Here is a 26,246-nt window from a genome sequence, read left to right as displayed (position 1 = left end):
TATAGGACGTTGTCCTGCGGAGCGCCAAAGCCCGGAACATAAAAGATCGACTTGACGCCAGTATCAGCAGCGTTTTTCGTTATTTCTGCGGGACACGGTAAGAAGCCCCATGTCACTCTACGTTTGACCTTGACGTGTCCTTCATTCGGCGTAAGTTGGCATTATTCCACAAAGTGCCATGGTAACGTGTTGCCTCTAACCATACCATCCCAAACTTACACCGGTTGATAGAAAATTTATTTTTCGGGTCGTGAAATGGCATCTTTCTGAACTCTGTTCTCCTCGACGCATTAATACAACGTGTCCGCCCTACACTGAAGCGTACGGTATATACCACTTACGTGTCCGAGCCCATAACACGAATTGCCCATACTCTAGAGTCATTCCGGCTGCAATGCTGGGGTAGTTTGCAGGGTATCGACAGTAAAGCGTGTCAAATTGCCGGAGCCCCGGGTCGACCAGTCTTTGTTTCTCTTGCCCTCACATATCTTTACTCCCTCTTTTCTACCTTCCCGTATTTATTTTTCCTTTTTCTGTTGCAACAGAGAACAGTATATTTCCGCTTCCTTTAGCCTGAGGATTGCTTTCTTTTTTCGCTCAGCCGAAAAAAGAAGAAAAAAACACTGCTACGAGCGTGATCTCCAGTGCTTCTCTCTATATTTCAACAGATTTCTTTTACGGGTCGACGCAGGGTGCTAGATAGGATTTGAAATTGTCGAAAACAGCGCACCGGTCGTTTGTTCTGATTCGCGCGCATTACGATGCTGCTTCTCCTATGAAGGGCTCTTCGGGTTTGTGTAGACGGACACTTTATGAGTGGCTCTCTATGTGAAACATGTCCTCTCCTAACTGGCACGCCCTTAAGGTCGACGAGCTGAAGAAATGGCGCACTAGTGGCGTAAACAGTATTACTGTGACGAAATAACATAATTAGTCGGAATGTTTTTCATTTCAGAAATGTAGAAGCGTGGTGGCTGTGATGGTACACAATTAGTTCCTAAAATGGGAACAAGTAAATTAATACCCGGCCAACTGGATCTAACCTCGTGCAGCTTTGAAATAAGTCACTTAGCTGCCGAGCTAAATGAAAGGGTCAGAAAAAGTTGTTTAAAAAGTTCTCAATTCAAATATTGAAGTTGGGACCAAGAAGTAAGGTTCGAAGATGGATGTGATATGTCCAGAACCCTTTTCGCCTAGGATGACATATTTATAGGGCACTGAAAAAGCTAGAGACATTTCCTGTGGTCATGTTGATTTGGAATGAAGAGTAGCACCCACGCGTGATTCATAGCTGACGACAGCTTCGCAAAATCCAAAGGCAGGCGCCCAACTGACGAATGTATAACTTGTCTAAAGTGCCACATCGAACTAAAAAATGATATTTATTTTATTTGTATTATAAATCAACGCCGCTCCAGTCAGTGAATATTCCGTGCTACCATGATTTTTCGAAGATAGCCTAAAAACGTCACAGCATCGGATTCGCCCAAAGAAAGTGACGTCATTGGGAGCGCTGACCTATGTCTTCTAGCACCAGTGCGTGCACCTCCCCGGTCTCCGCTGCCCGCCCCACGTTGGAACTGCGCCATCAGCTGTGATGCGAGCACGAAAATCGACCTTGGAGGTGCTACGTTGCCACACAGATGACAGATTGTGCACACTATGGCGTAATAACTTCAAGAAACTAGAAGCAAATCTTATGATAGGAGACTCCACGTCAAGGGGGAGATAATATTTTGGAAAATTACAAATGTGTGCGCCGTGCATGGCAGTGGCATAAACTGGGTGCGATTCTGAAGATAAGTTGATAAGTAAATTTTAAAATATATGAAGAAATTGAATTCGGCACCCGACCAATTCTGCAACTCAAAAAAAGGAAAGAGAAAAATACAAAGATAAGATCAGATTCTGAGGACATCACGTTGAGTCCGTATAGTCCGTGTCAGTTGAGTCCGTGACACTGTAACCAGCCTGTCGACTTTGGTTAGCTAAATGCATTAACCTCCCGTAACCTCAATGATGAAGAGAGGGTTGGAGAGGCGATGAAGATGTGGGGCTGTATATAGCTCACGATCGCAAGAAGGAGCGGGAAGCACCAAAACAATAAGAAATCGCAGCACACTCCTAATTTATCAGTCCATGGTTTCTCATTGCAACTAACAGTGATAGCGTCGTGGCGTACTGCTACGCTGTATAGCTTCACCGCAAGACACGCTCTACGCCATCTAGTGCGCCAACGACGCAGAACTGTATCGTCACAACTTTACTGCTTCTGGTTTCAGGTGAGAGCGGAGCGTAATCGTTCTTGTCGTAGTTGGCGCATATCCAAATTGGCACAAAAAGGCGTACGTTTCCTGTTTTCGAAAATCATTAAAGAGAGCGATACCATTCTGAATGACAGTTGGTTCCGAGCGTCTTCCGCGGTAAAGTTCTGTTACTAAACGGAATATTCATTTCATTTGTTGACCAAATGTTGTTCTGTTGTTGTTCTGTTACTTGAGTGTGAATGTTTTACCCTGCCACATTTAGAAAGTTAATTACATACATCGGTCCCGATATATTCCTCCTCCATAGAGAAGATAATGAAATGTCGCGCGGACTCTCGCAGAGCACGGTCAGTCGCAGTCCGGCCATGTGCGCGTGTACTGCAGGTATCTGTCAGAATGTGACTTAATTCCGACCGCGAATTCATTCGGTTTCGGGCGCGGCTTTCTTCTGGCGATTATCGTGATCACGTACTAGTAACGGGCGTGGCGTTTCGTTCAGGTGCTGGGCTCGCGTGGACCACAATCCTTCACTCGCCTCCCCTATTTTTTATTCTTATGACAGGGACCAGACTGGCACCTATCGCTGTCGCGAGAGAATCGATATAACACCCCGTCGGAGAGCACATTCGCAGTTGCTTCGTCTTCGTGTGGTTGCGTCGACGATCTTGTGAAGGCTTGCATGTGATTATGTTCTACGATCATTTGGGAAATCCGCCAGGGAACAAATTATTTTCGCTTTACGCTCATATTAATCTAGACAGTTTCAGTTTCCAATCATTACCTTCGTACAGGCTCCGTTTTCGTCTCCAGAGCATCGATCCGTTCGATGTTTCAATTTTCTGTGTTGTACATTATTCCTCAGCCAAATGCAGCACTCCTGAGGTGAATAGGTGAATAAAATTATCCCTTGAACTGACCACGGCGGCGTAAACTTAAGGCCAGTGTGAAATCGAGCCAGAAGCTCTTTTCTACGCCTTTACCTGTCTCATTGTTCATTTCTGCAAACCGTCCAGAGGACATGACGTTCGCATTCCGCTTCGGAACACTATACGCAGTTTCAACGCCGAAAATGCATTCTGTGCGTGTTATAATGTTGCAAAGATACGTCGTTTCCTTCTTTCAACGTTCCTTACGTGCACCATACCACAGCGTTAGGGCATCGCGCCTATAGTACTATGCTGCAAAATCTACGTGAATAGGCCCCTTTTCAACGGAACTAGCTTTCTTTGCACTGCTTTCCCGAAGCACACCAGAACAGTGACCAGCCTTGCCTTAGTCGTAACAATGTGAGCTCTTGGCCCATCTCGTTGCTCCATAAAGGCCTAAAATATTCCTTCCCAAAAGCCTTCGTCGTACCGGCCAACCATATAAGGATTCTTCCCCCCTTCCGTTCTGCACCCAAGAAGACAGAAAGAAAAGAAAGCATGCCTCCTTGCATAGCCGATATACTTCCGCGTGGCTTTTCACGCACACAAAGGAAACGAAAGTCGCGTATAATGAAAACCTCCTGCACGTAGATAATAACACTCGTCTCAAATGCCTGGGCTGCTGTTCGCGTCGTGGCGCGCTTTTTCTTTATCCAAGCACGCCGCGTCTTCGAAATGTATCGAAAGGGAAAAGGACAGCGCGATTCGATTCGCTGACTCCAGCATGAGGCTGTCTCCACTGACCCATACATTTGCAAGGGGTCCACGATGCGTTGGACCAATATCGATGAAAAGATGTCTTTGCTTCGTTGCTGCGAAGGCATAGGAGGTACATGTCTACAGTTCTTCGTCACGCTTCGACCCGCAATATATCTGTCGTGCGCTCTTCCTCGGTGAAGGATGGCATATGGAACAATATGAAAATACTCTATGCTGTGACGGGTGAAGCCTTCTATGCGTTCGGTTAAGTCGATTGATTTGTCATGACCAAGGGAAAAGAGGATGTAGGGTGCTTCATCTGTACTGACTCGAAGAGAGGTGTATGTGTTATACCCTTTACACGGAGCTTCACCGCATAACACGATCCGCACAAAGCACTGGCGAAGTGACACAGTTATCCCTTCTGATTTAAGGAGAGAGCGGTAATTAACACATATCCAAATTTCTATAAACAGGCGTACGCCTCCATGTTCAACAAATCAGAAGGGATAACGAAGAGGGACATACGCTTGAGTGCAGTGTTCTAGAAAGGGTAGCGAGCAAATGCGGCGCTCCTGTTTTGAGACTCTAAAAGCGACGTCAGAGGTCGGAACTCGTTATTGCCGCTCACTCACTCCGTGTTCAGCTCTTCGTTGCTCACCCACTTCCTGCTCAGCTCTCAGTTTGCTCACTGAATGAGCTCATATTCTCGTTTGATCACTCATGCTCACTCATCTTCCGCTCAGCTCTTCGTGTGCTCACTCACCCTTTGCTCAGCTCTCTTTTTTCTCACTCATGCTCACTCACCTCGCGCTCAGCTCTACTACGTTTGCTCACTCATGCTAAGCTCATTCGCCACATTGGGCATGAGTAAGCATGTTCATGAGTGAGTTTTGCCAAGGTATAAGCGGTGCCGCTGCATGGCGTTGGCGTGGCTATCTTGAACAGCAGGGGGTGAGACGGCCGTGTTGGTTTAATACGTTCTGCCGCTGGCGGCATTGTCAGGTGAAGTTTTTTTGTGTGTGTGTCTTCGTTTAGGGTACGCACCAATACCCATGCAGACATATGCAGCCGCAGCGAATTTCGCAGCAGAGCGTCAATTTCTGCTGTTTCACAGGATAATCGGTGTCTCAATGGCAGAGGTCAGTTGCAATGTTCTGGCTTGGAAACGATGTTCGCTTCATTTTCGTTGCTAACCTAAAACGCGAGTCTGTTTTGCTCCATAAAGAAGGCAACGCTCACAAAAGAAATTGCTTTGAGACTTTTTTGCATACCTGGTTTTAATTTGAATTAAATGGGTTTACGTTTGAGCTCTGGGTAAGGAGACCACATAGGTTATATACTCTATGGTCACTTATAAAATCTGCTATATATGCAGGGTTTACAATATTCACAAATATGGCATCAGTCGTCTAATATGCCGCAAAAGTCCACTAAACAAATGCTTGTTTTTGTCACAGCAACGAGAGCACAGCGCATTACACACCCTTAAAAATGAACTTCACCGCATAGCACGCTCCTAGCCAACCATTATCTCGAATGATATCGTTATCTGCCCTGATTTGTTGAAAACGAGAGGCGCACGCCTTTTTTTGTGACACTTATGCTGTTCATAATTGTCACAGAAAAGGCGTACGCCTCCAGTTTTCAACAAATCAGGGCAGATAACGATATCATTCGAGACGGTGGTTGGCTAGGAACGTGCTATGCGGTGAAGTTCGAATCCCGGTGCCGGCTGTGCTGTCTGGGGTTTTTCTTGGGTTTTCCTCAGATGCTTTCAGACATATGTCGGCACAGTTCCCTTAGAAGTCGGCCCAGGACGCACATTCCCCCAGGGCGTGAGTCGTGACGTTGCCCACATACGTGAGGCCGACAACGGCAAGCCCTATCACCACCACCACCACCATCATTTTTAAGAGTGCAGCATCATGCTATCCTATCCGTTTTTGCAGCGACGTGAAAACAGAACGGTGTTACACAGCCATGACCAATTAAATCGATGAGAGAAAGTCACATGTAAAATGCTTCCCGGGGACCACACACACAAAAAAAATAGCGAAAAAAAAAACCGAGGATGTGAGCCAACAAGCTCATGCCTTACCGTAGCGCAAAATTAAATACATAACAGCAGGAAAGATAAATGGTCATGTGTATAGGGTCAGGGCTGGCAATAAGATCATTAAACGGAATACGCACTAAGGTTGACCTTGCTTTTCACAGACGTTTCCTCTCGTTCTGCGAACAAACACACATACCCCAGCCCGTCATTCGGCATTACGGTTTATCCTGGGCGTGTAACACCTTTCTGGAACACTTTACACGGACGAAGTGTTACAAAATGGGCGTACGCCTCCGTCCTCAGCGAAGTAGGAGAAGGAGCGACGTCATTTTAAATGCTTGCTTGACATTGAGCGTGTCCATGCAGTGAAGTTGTGCTCTTAGAATGGGGACGACCTCGATATTCCCGGTTGCGAAATCCCTGATCTCAAAATTCACGTTCTCGAAACAAGGAAAATCAGAATGCTCAATTGCTTCGTAAGATGATATGCCATGCTTAAAAACACGACACAGCTATTTAACCACTCAAATACACGGTTTTTCCGTGTCTGTTCATGTCCTTTTAGCGAACGAAAGCCACATTTTAGCGGCCGTTAGGCCTATAGCAGGACGGACACGACGGAACAGGTTCCGGGACATTTCACCGAACGTCGTTTGGTCGAAAACCGTTTGATCGAACGCGGGACATTTGGTCGAAAGCCATTTGATCGAACGCCGTTTGATCGTAACGGCAGCGGTCGTTTGATCGATTTTTTTTATTGGTTCGCTTGTAGCGTTTATGTAACAAAAAACACGAAAAAAACAAAAGAAAGCGTCAGTCCTAGATGCTGGTATCCTAAGGAATATTTAACTCTGTGTAATACGCTTGCCCATAAACACATTCCTAATCCTAACCCACTTCTTCGCATCCAGAAAGCGGTCCATGGGTCTGGGTTGTTCACCGTCTCCCGTTCGACAACTTGATAGGTTTTTCCTCTCTGACAGGTAGTGACTAAACATGGCCATACATGCCTTTCACCCCTAGTCCCCCAACACTTTGTCAAATAATAATTGACGTCAACTGTCAAATAATAAACAATTTTGACAAATAAATAAATTACATTCTTGAATGGTTTATTCACGTCGAACGTGGACAAATTTTAACAATGTATTATTAATGTTTGTAGTCAATAACTGACATTGTACAGGAGAAAGAACAGTTTTAGTTTATTTACTTTGCGCCTATGTGCAAGTGAATCTAAATTTGGTTCTTGCAATATACATGGAACCGAAGAAGTCCCTCGAAACCCAGACAATATAAGCCGGGGAGCTGATCTTTGTACTTTCTCTACTTTTTCCTTCTTCCTCTTTTTCTTTTTTTTATTTTTTATTTTTATTGCATGCATGTGTAGGGATCCCAGACTGCAGATACATAATCTAACCAAGGTTGAACTAAGGTTTTATATGGCTGTTAATTTAATATCATTATTTTGTACCATGACGAAATTTCCTTCTTAGCATCCATAGACTTCGAGTGGCTTTTGCGCACGGATCCAGGACAATTGCTCACCGGACAATTGCTCACCAAAAAACTGCTGAGGCCAGACAATTGCTCACCACAGAACCACTGAAGCCGGATAACTGCTCACGGCCTCATTCACCGAACTTATATGCAATTTTATTTCGCGTTTTTATGTGATGTGATTTTATTTCTTGTTTATGGCGCTCATATACTTCACTTTTTATGTTAGCTGAACTTGGGTTACCTCGAAATAAAGTGATCGAAATCCCCATTGCAAAATAAACTACTGTAAATAAATGTTATTTGACTATAAAATGCACAGTCGCGCGCGGGAAACTGTCAACAGCGAACTTAGACTAACCTGGACATAGCAATGCAAACACTGAACTTGGACTAACCTAATACGTGCTGTTCAGTCGTGTCCGCTCTGCTAAGCCAATCGGACGCTAAAATGTGGCTTGCGTTCGCTAAACCGACTTGGACAGACATAGAAAATTCGTAAATTTGAGTGGTTAAATAGAGATGTGTACTTAAATCTCCCCCGGCTTGTGTCTTGGAAGATCCTGGTGACGGTGGCATGGGCGGACCGAGAGGGCAGCAAGGTCACTTGTGAAAATTTTGCAACCTCTTTGCATAGGTCATGATTTTTTTCTAATAATATGAACCTGTGAACACCCGCACAGTCCGCAGCGTCCGCCCCAGGGAAGGAGGTGAGGTGGATGTGTAGAGGAGGTGGTGTCCCTCTACATGAGTCCTGACCGGCGATGATGGAATGTCCCAGCGGGCAGATGGTCGTGGCCTCACGCTAGGACGGTGCCGGTAGAACTGCCGTGCCAGCGCCGTAGCACGTGGCAGCAGAGACACGTCTTCGTCATCACACACGGGCCGCTACATCACTCCCCCCCTCAGACGCGGAGCGGTGTAGAGCTGGCGGTTGAGGGCCGCGTCGATACATGAAGAGGAGGAAGACGGGCGACACGTAGTACAGGGACTGCTGGTCTTGCGTCATGTGTTGAGTGGGCAGAAGAGCTGGCCGGGAGGGTTCCAGGGGCGGGCTGAAGCGGAGAGCAGAGTAGGCAGGTAGGCAGAACGTGATGCAGGATGGAGCGACAGAACCGCGACCGGTTCGTGAGCGGTGAGCTCGTACTGTCGCCAAGGAGAGTGCCGGGGAGGACCATCGCGAAGCACGGGGAGACCGGGAGTAGCACTCGGTGGCCTCCGTGCGGGTCCCCGGTGGAACGTTGGTCCCGGTGCCTCTTGAGCGCCACTGGATGGGCTGCCAGCACCCTGTATCGAAACCTGGTGGGAAGGCAAGGCGGGCAGGGTTCTTGGGACTGGCATGACGATGAGGATGGGGCCATGCAGCCGCAGCGGCGTACCGCGACCGGTATGGGAGCGTGATGCTCGTGAAGGTGCCGCTGGTGAAAGCCCGAGGAGTGCCATCGCGAAGCATGTGGCGACGTGACGCATAGTGAGAGACCATGGCGATGCGAGCTGAGTAGATGAGCGAGCTGGGTAGAACCATGGTGTTGCGCGGCAGTGCGTTGGGATGAGTGGAGCCGCGGTGAATTGACGTCGTCGCCTAGCGGTTCCTCGGTAGAACGATGCACCGTACCCTCGGAGATGGCTTCGGAGGTGGGCTTGCAGAAATTTGGGATGGTGCTAGGCCGAATTATGCCGAACATGGTGTTCGTTGTTCGGGTCACCAAATGTAGAGGAGGTGGTGTCCCTCTACATGAGTCCTGACCGGCGATGATGGAATGTCCCAGCGGGCAGATGGTCGTGGCCTCACGCTAGGACGGTGCCGGTAGAACTGCCGTGCCAGCGCCGTAGCACGTGGCAGCAGAGACACGTCTTCGTCATCACACACGGGCCGCTACAGATGCACGCTTTGCCCCCTGTAAGCACTTTGCTGTCCACCCCTTGGAAAAAAATCCTATAGGAACGCCCCATGGACGCAGGTCCTGACAAAGACGCTTCAGGCGTGCCTGCAAGTGGACGACCTCTCGCCTCAGCCTCTTCACTGGTGGATTTCCTAGATCTATTTGAAGCAACTTAGACAGCTAAAAAAGAAGTTCAGCTAACATAAAAAAAGTCAAGCGCCATAAACGCGAAATAAAATCACAATATAAGTGTTGTGAAAGAGGCGGTGAGTAATTGTCCGGCCTCAGCAGTTTTTTGGTGAACAATTGTCTGGTGAGCAATTGTCCGGTGAGCGACTGTCCGGTGAGCAATTGTCCAGTGAGCAATTGTCCGCGCCCCTTCGCGCACATATGGCTATCCCATTTCAGATAGTTTCCTTTAAATTTGTCGCCAGCAATGAAAAGGGTGCCCAGAAGAGGCACAGACTATCGGCTGCTCGCAACCTGAGGCCATTTGCTTCAATATGTGTCCTACGGTTCGCGGGATTCTTCCGCATTGTTCTATTCAGCTGTGCTGTTCGTGAATGACAAAGGTCTGCAAATAACCAGAGATCTCCCCTGATTAGTTAAAAAAAAAGAAAAAAAAGAAGAAGCAGAGGACACTAATTGCCTGCTTCCGAATGCTCGAGTCAAATGTTACAGGAAAGAGGTGCTAAGGACACGCTGCGAGCTTTGAACCCCCTTCGAACAAATGTCTTTCGAACAAACGGCGTCGACCAACCGGCTTTCGATCACACGGCTTTCGACAAAGCGGCGTTCGATCAAACGGCTTCGATGAAACGACGTTCGACCAAACGGCGGTCGAACAAATGGGCGGACACCGACGGAACAGCATATTGGTTAGTCCAAGTTCGGTGTTTCCATTTTTATGTCCAGGTTAGTCTTAGTTCGCTGTTGACAGGTTCCCGCGCGCGACTGTGCATTGTATAGTCAGATAAGATTTATTTACAGTAGTTTATTTTGCAACGGGGATTTCACTCCCCCTTCACATTTTCTCACACCACCAGCTTCGCCTTGTGTGTATGGGGGGGGGGGGGGGGTAATATCGTAGCAGCAAAAACTTAGTTACGATAATTACTTGGCTGTTTCTTTTTCTTTTTCTCTTTTTTTACAATTTCGAAGCAGAATATGCGCTTTTGTTGCACCACTTTTATAGAAATCATTGTAAAGCCCCAACGACTGAGGAAAAACAGCTCCGAGGAAAATGGCGGAAGTAGGGCACTAACAATGTATTAGAGAGGAGCGTTTTTTTTTTTTTTTTTCGCCATAATTTACCAAAACAAATCTGGAAGGTGAAAGTTCTGACACTAAGTCTGAGCACCCCACACATCATTGACGAACGTTTGTCGTATACCAGCGCTATTTTTTAGAGAGAAGAAAAAAAAAGTCACTTTGTCATTGGTCATGATACCCTGTAGTTGCGTATACATACAATACGACACAGCAGCGTCGGAGTTTTTTGTCAAGCGGCCGAGGACGGTAGCAATGTGGGGGAGGTAAAGATTGCTTCCAGCACCGTGAATGGGAGATATCCGGCGCACGACAAAAGAACCCCAGGTGGTCGAAATTATCCCCAGTCCTACCCTGCGGCACGTGCCGCATGTCGCCACACAAGTAGGCTGACTCACTTTACGTATAAATATACTCCTAATTATTATTATTTTTTGCCGAGCTTTGAGATTATGTGAGATCACCGAACGATAGAGAGGCATGGTGAAACATTATCGGACTCATGGAGGTTTGGCTTCAGAGAGAATAAAAATATGGGAAGTATAGGATCACATCTCCATATTTTTATTCGTTTTCTTTTTCTCTACTTTTTCTCTTTTTGCAATCAATCAATCAATATAGAGGGAACCGCGCAACCCTACATTGGGCCGGCCATTGCAGGATGCTTGGACCCATGGTGATGCAACATCAAGCAGCGCATTGTGGCTGAAGATTGTAATGTCTCAAGAGCACCCGAAAATCGATCACGGTCCACTGAGAACTGGCAGAATTGGTAGAGAAAAGGCTATATTAAAAAAAAACACTCCTGGTTCCTTTGAAATCATGTTTCACTCCTCTTCACTCCTTGCCAACGAACGATACTAGGAACTAAATCCAACATGCTCTCAAGCAGACAACCCTACAATCGCAATCAAGAACAAACACGGTTTTCGTTCTGAAAGAGCTACATCCAAACATGTGAGTGGTGGCAGAACATATCTTATAAGCTTCACCGTCTGTCCGCTAGACTTCCTATTCCAGCGTAAACTATCGCTCTCACATTCTTTTCGGTGAACACGTCAGCCTACGAACAAAAGACTATGGCAAAAGACTCTTGTTGTTGTTGTTGTTGAGACTCTGGTCGCGCAAATCACTTGGCAAAGCCACAAAAGCACGAAAAATGCAACACATCACGTAATTCGCGGTCTCTAATGAAGCCTGAACGGAACCCGCAATTTTCGCTATTTTACAGACCATGACAGAACTGTACTTCCCCATCACATAGTAAAACGAACCAAATAAGTGCTTCTAATCCACGATGAAGCGCTCCTAAGTTTCATCCGACATGCCATCAGTGCCGGGAGCTATTCTTGAAAATACAACGTGGCAAGTTGAGAAACGTCAACCGCTCTTCTCGAGGGAACTCTGCCAAGAGCTTACACCGCATAATCGAAGGAGGAGGGCCGATGGAGAGGGAACGCATTTGCATGCGAATTAAGACGGACCATGGCGGTTTGCGTTCTTCCCCACTCGTCCCACTTTGCCGATCGTCCCAGGGATTCATTAGCGTTTCGGGCCAATTATGTATTCGGGGAGCCCCGCGGTAAGAAGATCCCAGATTCCTCGGTGGATTCCCACTCCTGCCTTGTGCACACAAACTCGCCCTTCGCGCACAGCACTCTCCGATGGGGAAAAAGTTCGGAGACTGTGCTGGTTTTGAAAGCGGGGAAGAGAGGAAAATCCGGACGCTGCAAAGCCACTGGGATGTCGTCCCGCTGTCTCCCGTAATTGTTGTTAATTGAAGAACGGCAACACGGAGAATGTACGTCCAGCCGCTCAGTTGTGGTGGTCTTCGGTGTTGAGAGGGTTTTGTTGTGACGCTTGGACAGATGTTGAGGGAAAGGTCAGGCTGACGGTTCAACCGACAGCGGCGTTAGGATCCGAGTGTAGCAAAGTGTCGTGTACATAGGTTACTGCGTTGTGGATTCTGCAGCGTGTTTCCACAACATTAGTAGCAGTGTCGAGAAACGAGGCTTTGCCGACGCAGTACACGTTTAGACGCGAAAATAAATAGAGAGCGGAGATTTCGAGTTTCTTTTTTTCTTTTTTTTCAGGGCGTTTACTGCGACGCTATTTCTAGCACAGTGTGCGGAGTTCGCCTACATGCATCGTACAAGTATGACGACGGAGGAGGAGACTTCTGAAGCATAGAAGCTGTATATAGTCGTTTTGTGGGTTTTCGTGGTCTTCGCAGCAGAGTGTGTATTTGGTATTACGTTCCTGGCACATCCACTGTATGTCTCCTTAATGGACATCGCGGATTCGTAGTATTGGCAGTAGCGTGCAGATTGGCGTATGTATGTATTCTCGCGTGTACACTGTATAATATTGATACAACAACAACAGATAAATTAACGATGACGAATGAAGAAATTGACGAGGAACGTTGATAAGTCGAAAATTAAAAACTATGGAGAGATGTATGAATAATGTATTTTAATGGCAAAGCTTGTGTCGTACGTTGTTCATGTGTTGTCCCCGGACGCAAATTCACAGACTATACATCGAGTCCTTGGCACGTTCGCATGAGGTCATCGTAGGAGCCCCGGGACGGGATGGGACATCGTGTTTTGGCTCTCGTCACCTGAGGGACTCGGGCTTGCTCAGAAAGCTAATTTCCTGACTATTCTACCTCAGAGTCACGGGTTCAGAGTCATCCTGTTCTTACGTACTTACCACCAATGTCTGTTATAGAATCAGATGCCAGTTGCTTGTTCCTTCAAGTTATATCACACTCCGCATTAGTGCTTTGATTAAGGCGGTGATTGCAACTTTCTACGTGTCCAGTTTCCGAGCGAACATTATGTAAGGTAACGTACGCTCTTCTTCCTTTGCCAATATACCGTACAGGCCTTACGGCTGCCCAGGACAACATATTCTTTGTAGAGCAAGAATAGTATTAGTGCAGTATGTAGAGTATTAGTCCGGCGGATGAACCTTTCTTCTTCCGTTTGCATACCGCAACACTCGATGTAAACGCGTAGTCCCATGTCAGGTACTGTGTTCTTTTGGGGGACCTTGTAAAGAGCACCCAAAAGACCATTTTTGTTAACCTATATTAGATTAGGCTTTACCGAGACCTTCTACCGTGCAAGACCATGTGGACAGGTTTAATTATTCATGTTAGTAGGTATGCATTGCATATATGGAAATCGCGCATCTTGACGTGCGACTTCCCGGGTGGTGGTGGGGACCCCATGAGGTTCAGCGGCCGAAGCAGAGGTGATATGAGACAGCTGTAACGCACTTTCGATATTCGCCCCAGGGAAAACAAACGCAAACGAGGAGCCGGATGATGTCGTAGATGCGTCTGTGAAAATCTCTATTCTGCCTCCGGTACTGTTTAGTAACTGAAGACTGAACTGGCGGAGGGCATGCGTTTGCATCTTTCTTTCCCGGTGGTCCAGGCACATCAATTCTTACGTCAGGAGGCTGCAGAGCCCATGCTGGAATATCTGGGAATGCATGTGACATGTGCTTCGGAATAAGACCACGTTGTGTACGGCAGTGGTTCCGACCCCAATTGGGGGGCTGCGACACGTTCCGAGGGGGGTCGCGAAGCGGCCCACAAATTACAAAAAAAAAATGCCACCCCGTGCCCGCTATTCTGCGTTAGCAGGATGCGCGTGGCAGCAAACTTGGTTTCTCATAAATGCGCGTGCATGCAACGTACGCGATGCTTTCGATGCATCGCACAGCCTCGCTTTCACGCCTGCGTTCACTTGTGCACGAGGGCCAAAATATATGTCGTGAGGTCCACTCACTCTCACTAAAGGCCACAGCGGCTGCGTCTATCGCGGCACTCACGGATGCCCCGCCTTCACGGTGCACTGCACAGTCGTCGCGCATGGCGCAGTGTCCCCTGTTATATTAAATGACATATCTCGGCTCTCAAGCTTCAGTTTGAGAAGTACAGGGTGTATGCTATAAAAGGTCAGTCACATTTTCGTGCAAGAAGTGATACCTCCTTGATGCTATACCTCTATCACGAAAAGACTTCCTCTGCCTCAAAGTGAATAATTTATGCTAGAGGAACCTACGAAACGATTGTGGTTACCTAGCACTGTGTAACAAAATAAATATGACCATGCAAACTTTCACCTCCATCAATCGGTATTGCACATAGGAAACACATGAAGACGAAAGTTTCCGTGGCCGTGTTTATTTTATTACGCAGTGAATGGTAACCACAATTTTTTCGTAGGTTTCTCTGGCATAAGTGATTCACTGTATGGCAGCACATGTTCGTCTCTCAAATAGATATAGTGTCACGCGCGAAAATGTCACTGACCTTTTATAGCATACACCCTGTACATTCCGCAGAGCCAGGACAAGAAGCATGACTGGATCAGGGATACATTTGGTAAGATTTCTCCTCCCGAGGGCTTTAATACAGCAGACGAAGAGGAGTTTATGGACCTCAGTTCAGATTCAAGTTTGAGGTTGCAGTTTCCGCGACAACCATTTCCGGAATCTTGGTCAGGTTTGGCGACGGAATACCCGCTACTGACGAGAAAAGCCACGATAATATTGCTTCCGTTGGCGACAACCTACTTATGCGAGCTCGGCTTCTCCGCTGTGGCGACACTCAAAACAAAGTACAGCAGGTCACAGCTCAAGATCGAGCCTGCACTGAGGGTTGCTGTGATGAAACACAGTCCTCGTTTCGAGAAACTATGCTCCAAAAAATAAATAAACAGGCTCACTCCAGCCACTACGGAGAGGTAGCTATGCTTACATGGCCCTGTGCTTCGGCCGTTGTGCAAGACTTTTTCGAGATTCGCTGAGGAGTTATTTAAAAGACGAAACTGTGCACATCACTCAAACTGTAAAACTCTGCACTCAGTCTTCCAGTGAAAAAGAACCGGTGCTGAGGACTGACGACAGGAGATGCTTGTAATGGGAAGTGTAAAGGTTCTACTTGAAACGTTCTTTGATGTGGCTGGCGAAAAAATGATTAGCACGCACACATACACACACATTGGATGCTGATGAGGTGCGCGATTCACCGCCGCTGAGGCGGTACACTGCCCTATTGTGCATTGGGAACGGATGATGGGGGGAGCACTTTCAGAGAGCAGTACTCGGCAAGTACTCGGCAAGAAGACGAAGGCCCTGCATCTGGTGGGCAGCGTTCGACCACGGTCCAAGGATCTTCGCGACGTTGAACGGCCGCTTGTCAATACGTTGCATGGAAACTTCCATGAGTGCACGCTCGTGGTGATATTACCCACAAGCCAGGATGACGTGGCAGAGGTCGCCGTGCACTCCACAAGTGGGGCAGAAAGAAGAGGAGGTGGAGCCGAGACGGTGTTGAAAGCCAGGTGTAATGCACGGACTACGCACATGTGTACTTGAAAATAACTGCCATCTATGAGCATAATTCATTTCCGGAACACGTGTAATCAAGTTCAGTTTGACACTGAAGTACACCGAGAAGGTTGTACAACGTATAGCTAGATTTAAAAAAACCGGAGCGCCAGAACTCAGACACTATGACACTTCCGCAATGCGCTTCAAGCTTGTATGCCAATATCTGTTGTCATAGCGAGTTTGTACAGAACAGAGTTTGTACGTATGATCAGTTATTTGAAATATCAAGTAACGTATTAACTAATGATCGCCGTGGAGGGAGACAATGTAGTGCATGCCTGCTCTTCGTTTTTAGGGCGAGGGCAGTACTATTTTTGAACCGTGATGTGGTCAAGCTTACGCTTGTCCCATCCTACAGTTGGCAATACAAAACGTATTTTGGGGCCAAAGCAGCCGCTAACATAAAAAAAAACAAAAACAATTTGCGTTAAAATAGTTCACCTGACAAAGAATGATGCAAAAGCGCTTCGCGTTACGTATGACCTTTCTGGTGATGATCAGGAAGCAACAATTACATCCCCTTCCAAGCACCTTGTTTTGTGGAAACTGTCCGATTAACACTGAGAGAAAGCTGTATGTATGTATGTATGAATGTATGTATGTGTGAGAGAGCGCGCGCGTGCGTGCGTGTGTGCGTGCGTGTGTGATGGAGAAGCCTCACCGAGACAGCGGTATAAGTGGACATTCAAAGGGGATATAAGAGGGAAAATGTTAGCGGAAGTAACTGATTTGAAACTGAAGTAGTTGAAGGTAATTAAGAGCAAGAGGTAAGAGTTATTGAAGGTAATTAGAGGTTGAGTTTAAAGGTAATGAATGTAAGGTATATGTAATTAAGAGAATGATTAAATGAAATTAAAGAATACCGAAGGTAACCGCAGGTTATGCTGGAGGTAATTATGTGTAATTAAAGCTAATTAACGTCAATTAAATGGAATTGAGAGTAATTAAGGAAAGTAAACGTAATTAAAGGTAATTAAGGAACTTCAAGACTACCTCATGCAACCTGCGGTTACCTATGGTAATTAAAGCGTAATTAAAAGTAATTGAGGCTAAAGGTTAATTAGATGGACTTTCATATAGTAATGGAAAGTGTCAAACTGGGAATCAAACATTGACTGGAGGTGGACAACCGGAGGTCAGTTAAACCGGAAGTGGAGAACCGGAAGTCGAGGTGGACAACCGGAAGTCATGTTAAACCGGAAGTGGAGAACCGGAAGTCGAGTTGGACCGGAAATGGATACCCGGAAGTCAAGTATGGACCGGAAAAGGCGGCTTATGCTAACGCATTTCTCTCGCATTTACCGCTAAATCGCCAGTGAATTATTTTATGCGTGCTGTGTTGTGGTAGTTGTGGCGTGAACAGGTTGTTGGCCTCACAATTGTAGGCAACGTCACGACTATAGCTAGGCGATAAGATGAGGATGATGCGTTACGATAAGATTCCGTGGAGAGCATGTTGGGCCACTCAGACGCTATCGTTAGAAAATTTCGTGATAGAAAAGACGTAGGGAGCTTCAAAACGTTCGACAGATACCGGCGTCTTTATGAACGCACCGCAAGGCAAGCACTTCAACATATACCTTATCCAGCAGGGATTTTCCCGTCGCTCCTCTACACATCTCTAACACTCACGCAAAACACATTCCGAAAGGGAAAAAAGAAAAAAAGCTCCCAAAGTCAGCAGATGCGCTTGTGAACCCTACACTCCCACGGAATTCCAATACCCACCCCTATTGAATGAAGATCCTGCGTAAATCCCAGCTCCAGACCGGAGTATGACAGCGGAGGTGCCACGGATAATATTCTGTTTCTTCGTGATTCTACTTCTGGCGGTCCCCCCTGTCCCCCACTCCTTCCTGCTGTCCTCTCCCCATCTGTCCACGTCTGTACGCCGCTCATAGCCACAGTTGCTTCGCGGCGCTAACACGAAATTAAAAAAAAAAAACTTCTGGCAGTTCGGCTTCGGGGTGATTTGAGACAAACGCGATAGCGCTTTTTTTATTCCGTATTACCGCCACGAAGCAATTGTGGTTATGACTGGACAGTACTAAGAAGCGGACACAGGGGGCTTAGCACGTGTCCGGGGCCGACTTCAGGGGACACTGTGCCGACGTCCGTTTGCCGAAAGACTGCCGGAAAAACCCAGGGAAAACATCCGCTGGTGCTAGGATTCGACCCCACAACCTCCCAGTCTACAGCACGTCCTCAGAGGCACCACCAGAGAGGAGGTGCTTTTAGCCACTCCGCCATGCTGTTGTTTTGTTTTATTTTATTTTGCCAATAATCACAAGTTTACTATATGTACGCAGTCATGCCGCTGGTGACAACAGTTCCTTTTGCGGCTTGTTCTACTTTAGCCCTATACGTTGCCACTCGCCACTACGAGCACTCCCTTCCACCCGTTCTCATTTGTCGCATACTATGCTCTTCAAGTTTGTGCGTTGCCTCCTACCCGATAACGACCATGTGAGGCCAAGACACACGCAATATATCATTTTTGACTCGCACTTGGGAGAAATTGCAGAAGAAAGAGAGAAAGAGAGAGAGAAAAAAAAAAGTCGCTTGTGTAGAATAATTAGGTTTCCTTCACGGGGAATTCGATTCCACGCGACTCTCCCTTCTTTGGGCGTAACCTATTTAGATTTGCATTCCTTAGAGGAAGGAGCCCCCGATGCTGGACGCCAGAAACTGAGAAGTCAATTTTAGCGCTGTCTTCACAAATATGATATATGGCAACATAGACCTCCTATGCCTTCGAAAGGCATTATGTATGCACGAACAGTATATTCAGCAGCATCCGGAGCGATATCCGACCAGGGTATAGATCAGCGCGCAGAGTGAGAGAGAGGGGGGGAAAGAATGCATCAGACAGCAAAGCAAAAATATTCAGACAGCTTATATAAATTCTACTCTCAGTATTAATTCGCCCGGACGCACAGTACAAAAAGCGTGAATGAAACTTTTTCGGCGCGGTTTACGATACGTGAAGTCGTTTCTCGTGGGATGAGAATATACCAGGCTTTCTTCACCTTCGTGACGGCCTCTCCTTGAGCTCACCATTTTACTTTGTCTGTCCGTTGTTTGTCTTTTTACTTTGCGTCGGAATAAAAATGAGTTTCGGGATGAAATCAATCACCGGCTAGGGTGATAGATGCGAGTTGTTAGCGCAGAAGTTCAACATTTTTCCTCCGCGAGGGTTTATTCTTTTCACGAATCGTCATAAAGAGTTTCTTTCAGCGGAGGTCCGGGCCACGAAGAGAATGACAGCGGAACTCTGGGGATCGGCCGTCGCCAAATTGGCTCACCTTCCCCCTCCCTCGATGGAACGATATTGGCAAAATGTGTTTTTCTCCCTCGACAAAAGTTTCGACTGATATGGATGGTTTTCATAATAAGCCCACTTCATCTGCTGCCTCTATAGCAGCCCGTGCTTGGATGATTGACTGATAATGTATATGATCTAGACTTTACTGCTTTTCTTTTTCGTTTTTCTCGCATGTGTGCTTTTGTATGGGTGTTTCTGCTCCGTACGTGTAAACTGTACCGCATACCAGTACTCTTGCTTGCTTGCTTCGTTTTGCTTTTCAATTAGTGCCTATGGTACTTCCAAATCAAAGCCTCTTGCATGCGCAGACACCTTATCCTGTAATCAATGATTTTTCTTTTCTTTTTTTTTTTTGTAAAAGCACACACATCCAAAAATAATTGAAGGCAAAACGAAAGGTTCGATGCCCTCAAGTTTCAGTCAGCGCTATGAATAAGAACAACATGGAGCATCTAGATCTAGGAAGGAATTGAAACAAACAGTCCCCAACCGTCGCTTGCTATCACACTTAAACGAAGATAGCAGATTCAAACACAGCAAAAAAAAAAAAAAAAACTCCACCCAAAAAAACGGAACTACAAAGAAGTGTCCCCGTAAACGTGTTTCTGGCAACTAGTGGAAGCATTCCAAAAATTAATGATGTACTCAACGGTCACTACAGCATGACCCTAGCATGTCTTTCCCGAGCATTCACATGGAATCTTCAGAAGAGTGCCTAATGTACAGGACTGTTTACTATACCGGCTGTTCCACATAAATCCCTCGGTTGAATATTTCGTAAACAGGTGGCGCTATGGAAGAACTTCACTTTTGGTAAAGAACTAAAGATCCTTGAGACATCGTCCATGATCTGAGCAGAGAGTGGCTGAGTAGCATACGCTCATTAAGTATATAAAAATCCTAACCTCTATTTTACGTTTCGGGACCTTCAGCGAAAGATATTCCAGAAAAAAAGACCCGCTTTGACACTCGTTGATTTTTTCGAGTAATTAATTAGTTTCGGTTTACATATTTCTTACGCGGAGTAGCATAATAATGCGCTCTTCCGCACAACTATCCGACAGTAGATTACGTGTTCATCCGTTCGGTTCGCACATCGGGTCGTAGGGTCAGATGTGCAAGCCATTACATTACGTCCAGACACTCAAAAGCGCGAACGTCGCTGTCAAAATCGACGCGTCCACTTGATCGCAATCTGTCCACATTACACATGCCATCCAATGTAATGCCTGCCAAGCACAAAACTGGGTTTAATAATTTAATAACAGATAAAATAGCATCATAACCACCGTTAGGACACAGCTAAATACCAAATCCCCCCAGTCTCTCCTCTCTTTGATCAACCCTGCCACGAAATTACCGATGCCTCAACTCCGCGTTTTCGACATTTATTCATGGGGAGATTCGGCGGGTGTTTTTCAGCATTTATATGTTTTGTCAAAATCGAATCTTTTCGACATTTTAAAATGTCTGCGCCAAAAATAAATGCCGAAAAATCGGCAGCTATAATCACTTGGGAGGAGAGCCATGGAGGGAGAGCAGCTTGGTAGGAGGACATTGAGAATGCAAAGAATTTCAGCTTTTGTTGGAGGGCTCCACCTGTACTTGAGCCCTCTTGACTCACTAGATCTAGTGACCTAGTCATCTAGAATCCTAGACCTAGACCTAGATCTAGACCTAGATCTAGACCTAGATCTAGAAACCTAGACCTAAAATCACTGATCAAAGTGTTGCAGAGGAAGGTTTTCCCCCGAACTAGAGGCAAGCAGCTCCGCAGGGCGGTATTCCCCGCGTTCCACCTGGAAACGAGGTGAAGGAAAAAAGAAAATGTCAGGAGGAAAATTCAGAAAGGAAAAAGAGAAAATTATAATTTCCTCATTGTTGCGAACATGCACTCTGTGTAAATCCCCTCCCCCCCTCCCCCCGGGGGGGATTTACACTGCGAAATAATTACGGGTTGGTTAATTTCAAGCCCTGGTTTGAATTATCTACAATTTTTGGAGTTACGAGAGCCAGCCTTATTTTCAGCAGCTGGAGACATTCACTTCCTGTTGTTCGTCAGGTTGCGATACTTCAGTGTTTTGTGAGTCGAAGCTTCGCTTCGTTACCGGTGCCAGTTGAAAGAATCGATGGGCGCCACGTGACGACTCCGAATAAAGGTAAACCTCTTTTTTGGTGAGAGCATCAAAAAAGAAAGCGTCGCATGCAGGGAATGCACACAGGAAACGTCAGAGTTCCTACGCTAAAGGCTGTGTAATCGCGCTGCTTCAGTTTTATCACAATCCCGAAATCCCAGAACCGAAAAAATGACGCGGGATTCCTAGGTCCAGGAAGAAATGTCCCCGGAACAAATGTTCCCGGCAAAAATGTCCCCTGGAAAAAATGTCCCCTGGGGAACATTCACTTTTGGTACGCGTGGACTGGCTGACCTCGGACGTTGACTTTTTACTAGGACGGTGTGAATATTTGAATTTTTGGAACACCGAAGCGAGTAATCGTATATCCTATTCCATTTCCGAATCAAATATGGAATTCAATGTTCGAATTCTGAATAGAATTGATGATTCTTCTAAACCGAATCTATTTGAATAGTCCTGAAGCTGCACATGTAAGGCCGGCACATGGAGGGCATAAAACAGAATGAGCGCTATATTTACATACATACCGTACCTGTTTATATTCCAACATATGCTGTATATGTATCCGATACGGTTATTCATCGAGTCGCTGAATTTATTCGTATTCAATTCCGTTTTAAAATGACTATTCGCGCATAGCATTTCTTTGCCTATAGGGGGTCGCTGTGGGTGACCAGGGTCAGTTTTGGTGCATTTATTTCGTTGTTTCTTGCACTAAAGCGGCCTGTACAGTCACGGGGCTCCCGAGAGGCAACGCGTGACACCGCTAGACATATTGAAATTAGGGGTGTGCGAATCCGTATATTTCAAGTCGAATCGAATATCGAATCGAATGGAGGAAAAAATTCCGAATACCGAATCGAATATCGAATATTCGTGCAAAGTTTACAATATGTGACTTTCGCACTAAAAGTTTCCATTTTGTAGCCCATGGCTTTAGTGTAATTTTTCTGGCATTAACTGTCACAAGATAGACATACAATTCTTCTGTTTAAAGCCCCTACTCTTTAATTTTACATGAGAGTGCTTCCTGCTTTTCAGGTGAGCCTACACTTACTGGAGTACTGGAGTGGTTACCTTCATTTCAAAATTTAATGTCACGCAGTAGCATGTTATACAGATGACGCTGTAATTGTTTCAGACAAGCACAGTCGATTTGTGAAACAAACAAATTGGCATCCTGCCTCAGCTTTGCCACGAACACAGTTTCTTTGCACTTGCCCTAAAGTTGCACTACTGAAATTTTAGACGTAAAGGACATCTTTAAGACACCCTTCTTGGTCGTGGGCTGTAGTCATTATTCGAGAGTCCTAACTTTTTAAAGGCGACCTCACAGACATCAAATCAAAACCCCCGTCGGTACCGCTAAACTGCATATGTGAGGGGCGCCACCCCTTCCACAGACGATGTCTACAAAACTAACTCTGGATAACTTTATCTTAAACTAAACACTGTCCCGCCTGTGTTAGTCCTGCAGCAAGGGCAATTTCATAAAGGAGGCTTCACCTCATGCACGGAAGCATCAGGTGAAGCCCACTTTCGGGTTGTGTCGTTCATATTTGTGGAATAGTCGAATATTCGAAAAATCGAATATTGGATATTCGATTCGCGAATCGAATAGTTCGAGCGTTTGATATTCGATCCGAATTCGAGAACTCGAATATTCGCACACCCCTAATTGAAATACATTTTTGCCTGTCAATTTTGTTGCTTTTCCCCCGGCATTTTATTTTCCATTTTACTCATCACCCTGCACGTCGATCCGCACACTTTTAAAAAAGAACTTGACATGCTTCTAGTCATTCCGAATGACATCTGTCCTGATTTGTTGAAACTGGGCGGCGTTCGCCTTTCTGTGACACTGTACATTTGTGTTCATTAGCAGAGAAAATGTTTTTCGTGTTAGCGCCACGAAGCAACTGTTGCTGTACGTGGTGTACAGGCGTGGACAGAGGACAGCGGGAAGGAGGGTGACAGGGGGTTACTATGCGTCCAGGGCCGATTTCAGGGCGAAGTGTGCCGCCATTCGTCAGGAAAGGCTGCGGGAAAACCCAGTGAAAACGTCAGACAGCACAGCAGGTACGGGGATTCGAACCCGCGCCACCTCCCAGCCTCTGCGTGAAAGGCTATCATCCTGACCGCTACTTCACGCGAGTAGGCACAGAAAAATGTTACCATCCCGCTCTTAATCATCAGGCCTAAAATCTACAGTCGCAAACTACCGGCGTTCTGATTGCACACCGGTCAGTGTGACGTCACGCAGGATATACTTCTTAGTATAAGAAGAAAGAAACAAAATAAGAATATCCCAGCAAAGTGTGCACGTTGTATCAACAAACGTGACAACTGATTGCAGTGTATTCTCTACGCGAAATCATAAGTGAAAGTGGCCCAAGCTTTACAAGTAAAAACACTTAATAAGTGGTTAGGTATTTTAGTATTTATTTTGAGTCTGAGGACTTCGAGACCGGCAATATCGCAACCGGGCATTTCGCAACAATTCCACGCGTTCCAGAAGTGGATGTTTCTCAGGGGACATTTTTTTCGGGGACATTTTTTCCACGGGACATTTTTTCCAGGGAACATTTCTTTCGGGAACATTTTTTCCGGTTCCCGGGATTCCCAGACGGAACTGTACTTAGAAAGGCCAACACTATTTCTCACCTTGTATAAAATATGCGCGAAATGTGCCGTATCTGACTTTTTTTGTTTCAAGACCACCACACACAAAAACCCGGTAAAGATGAATGAATTGCTCAATAGCAAGCGAGCTGGTGACTTGAATACAGGACATCAAATAACCGTATGTGCAAATGCATTTTGTAATGTAAATGTATGCACGAACGTAAACGTATTTTTGTCGGTTTAGAGGGATCCATAGATATTGCACTAAAAAGGTTGCGGGTCCTGCGGCCTATTTTTGAGGAAGTTGGAAAGCACAATGTTTAAACAAAGTCCAGAACTTTGTTGAGCGAAAAAGGGCCATTAGTGTAGTCATCTGCAACAGGACCACGACTGGGTGTCCCAGTAATATTTACGAAGATAATCCAGAGATGTATTTTCTACAACGCCAAGTGACGAATTTCTAAACGTGCAAGCGGTGCAACAGACACATGACGAAGCACACGGAATCGTGTAGTGGTCTACAGGGAACATGGCGATACGTCATGCATCACCGTGTTCCTCACGCTGCTACAGAGATGCACCTGATGACATCGGCACTGGATGTGACCTGAGGTAATTGCAGAAAGTGCCATGTGCTGAACCCTCTCCATTTTGTGACGCCATGACGATCACATTTGAAAGCGTTCCTAGTCGTTATTTGTATTACTTACGTTGTCGCGGTTCCAGCAGGAATACAACTCGGCGAACTGTTCCGAATACCGACTTGGCAAACAAGGCACAGGCCCATTGCTCAGTGGCCCATTCCGGTATCGAGTGCTCAGTTCACCAGGAAGCAAGAAAAAAATGATGTCCCTCCGGCGCATGCTCCCAAGCAGCAAAATGTACTGAAAGTCGAGTGCAATAGGGGTGGACGGGTTGGTGGAAGGCCTTGAACAAGCTCCTGAAACTAAAGAACATTGATAAGACACATACCGCCCACCCCTATTGCACTCGACTTTCAGTACATTGTGCTGCTTGGGCTGTGGCGTTATCAGCACAAGACAATCTCCTTGGCTGGATTATCCGCCTTATCGCTTTCAAACCAGACACAACAAAAGCATAAGAGCCGTATCATCTCAGAATAAGGCCGGTTTCACACTACCGTTTTGGTACTACCGGTACCACTACTACAGTTTCTGTGCCTCTTCTGTGGCTGTCTCTGTAGGATCGTAGGGACCGTCTTTTTCTTGGCCTGCCGTTTGGCCATTCCGTGATTTCAAGCTATGGCTCTCAGATCCTCATACCGCGTCATTTTTGCCAGCCGTTGCTGCGACATATGATTCACGACAGGAAATGTTATATTGCCAGTAGGGAACGTTTCTAATTGCAGTCTTTTGTCAACACAGAGGCAAAAATACAACTTGTACTTCTAAATATATGTAAAAATATTGTAATATCCATGATATGACTGCTAATGGAGCAACAGCAATACGTACTCGAAACAGAGACGTAAGGAAATTCCAACGTCCTGATAGCGTTGAGGAGGGGGAGCGACAGAAGATGCATACAAAGGGGGTGTGGTGCCCAAAAAACACGGGCAAGAAACGGACATGCAGTAATTTTCACGGAGCGAGCACACCGGCTCGGCAGTGTGAACAGCAGCCTTGAGCAATGCTGGTCCGGAAAAAATCTGAAAAGGCACGGAGTTAAAGAAGAGTTTGTTCAGTGAAAATCTTTTGAATGTGGCGTGGGGTCAATTTATCGTCGCGAACACGGCACTCGCGAGAAAATACGGTAGTGTGTATGGCTTACATCAGTGGTTCCCAAACTGCGGGTCGCGACACGTTCCGAGGGGGGTCGCCAAGCGGCCCACAAATATTTAAAAAATGCCACGCCGTGCCCGCTATTCTGCGTTACCAGGAAGCCCGTGGCAACAGACCGAGACGTTTTTCAAAAAGGCGCTTACATGCGGTGTAGCGACGCTTTCGATGCATCACACAGCCTCGCTTTCACGCCTGCTTTCACTTGTGCACGAAGGCCAAAATTCGTGAGGCCCACTCACTCCCACTAAATGCTACAGCGTCTGCGTCTATCGCGGCATACACGGACGCCCCGCCTTCGCAGTGCGTCGCGCAGTGGAGTCATCTCGAGAGCGGACGCCAAA

General features: G+C 46.3%; 1 long non-coding RNA gene across 1 annotated transcript in view; it reads right to left on the bottom strand.

Moving 5' to 3' along the window:
- Positions 1-24,998, bottom strand: part of LOC135383756 (uncharacterized) — a 218,531-nt gene extending 193,533 nt beyond the window's left edge. Inside the window, exon 1 of the long non-coding RNA XR_010420047.1 lies at positions 24,814-24,998. This is a non-coding gene — a long non-coding RNA (uncharacterized LOC135383756). The remainder of the gene's footprint in view (positions 1-24,813) is intronic.
- Between the last annotated feature and the right edge of the window lie 1,248 nt (positions 24,999-26,246).

The sequence above is a fragment of the Ornithodoros turicata genome, chromosome 2 (assembly GCF_037126465.1).
Source record: "Ornithodoros turicata isolate Travis chromosome 2, ASM3712646v1, whole genome shotgun sequence".
Classification (NCBI taxonomy): Eukaryota; Metazoa; Arthropoda; class Arachnida; order Ixodida; family Argasidae; genus Ornithodoros; species Ornithodoros turicata.
The sequence above is the reverse complement of the archived record's forward strand: the minus strand, read 5'-3'. Positions and strand labels throughout refer to the sequence as shown.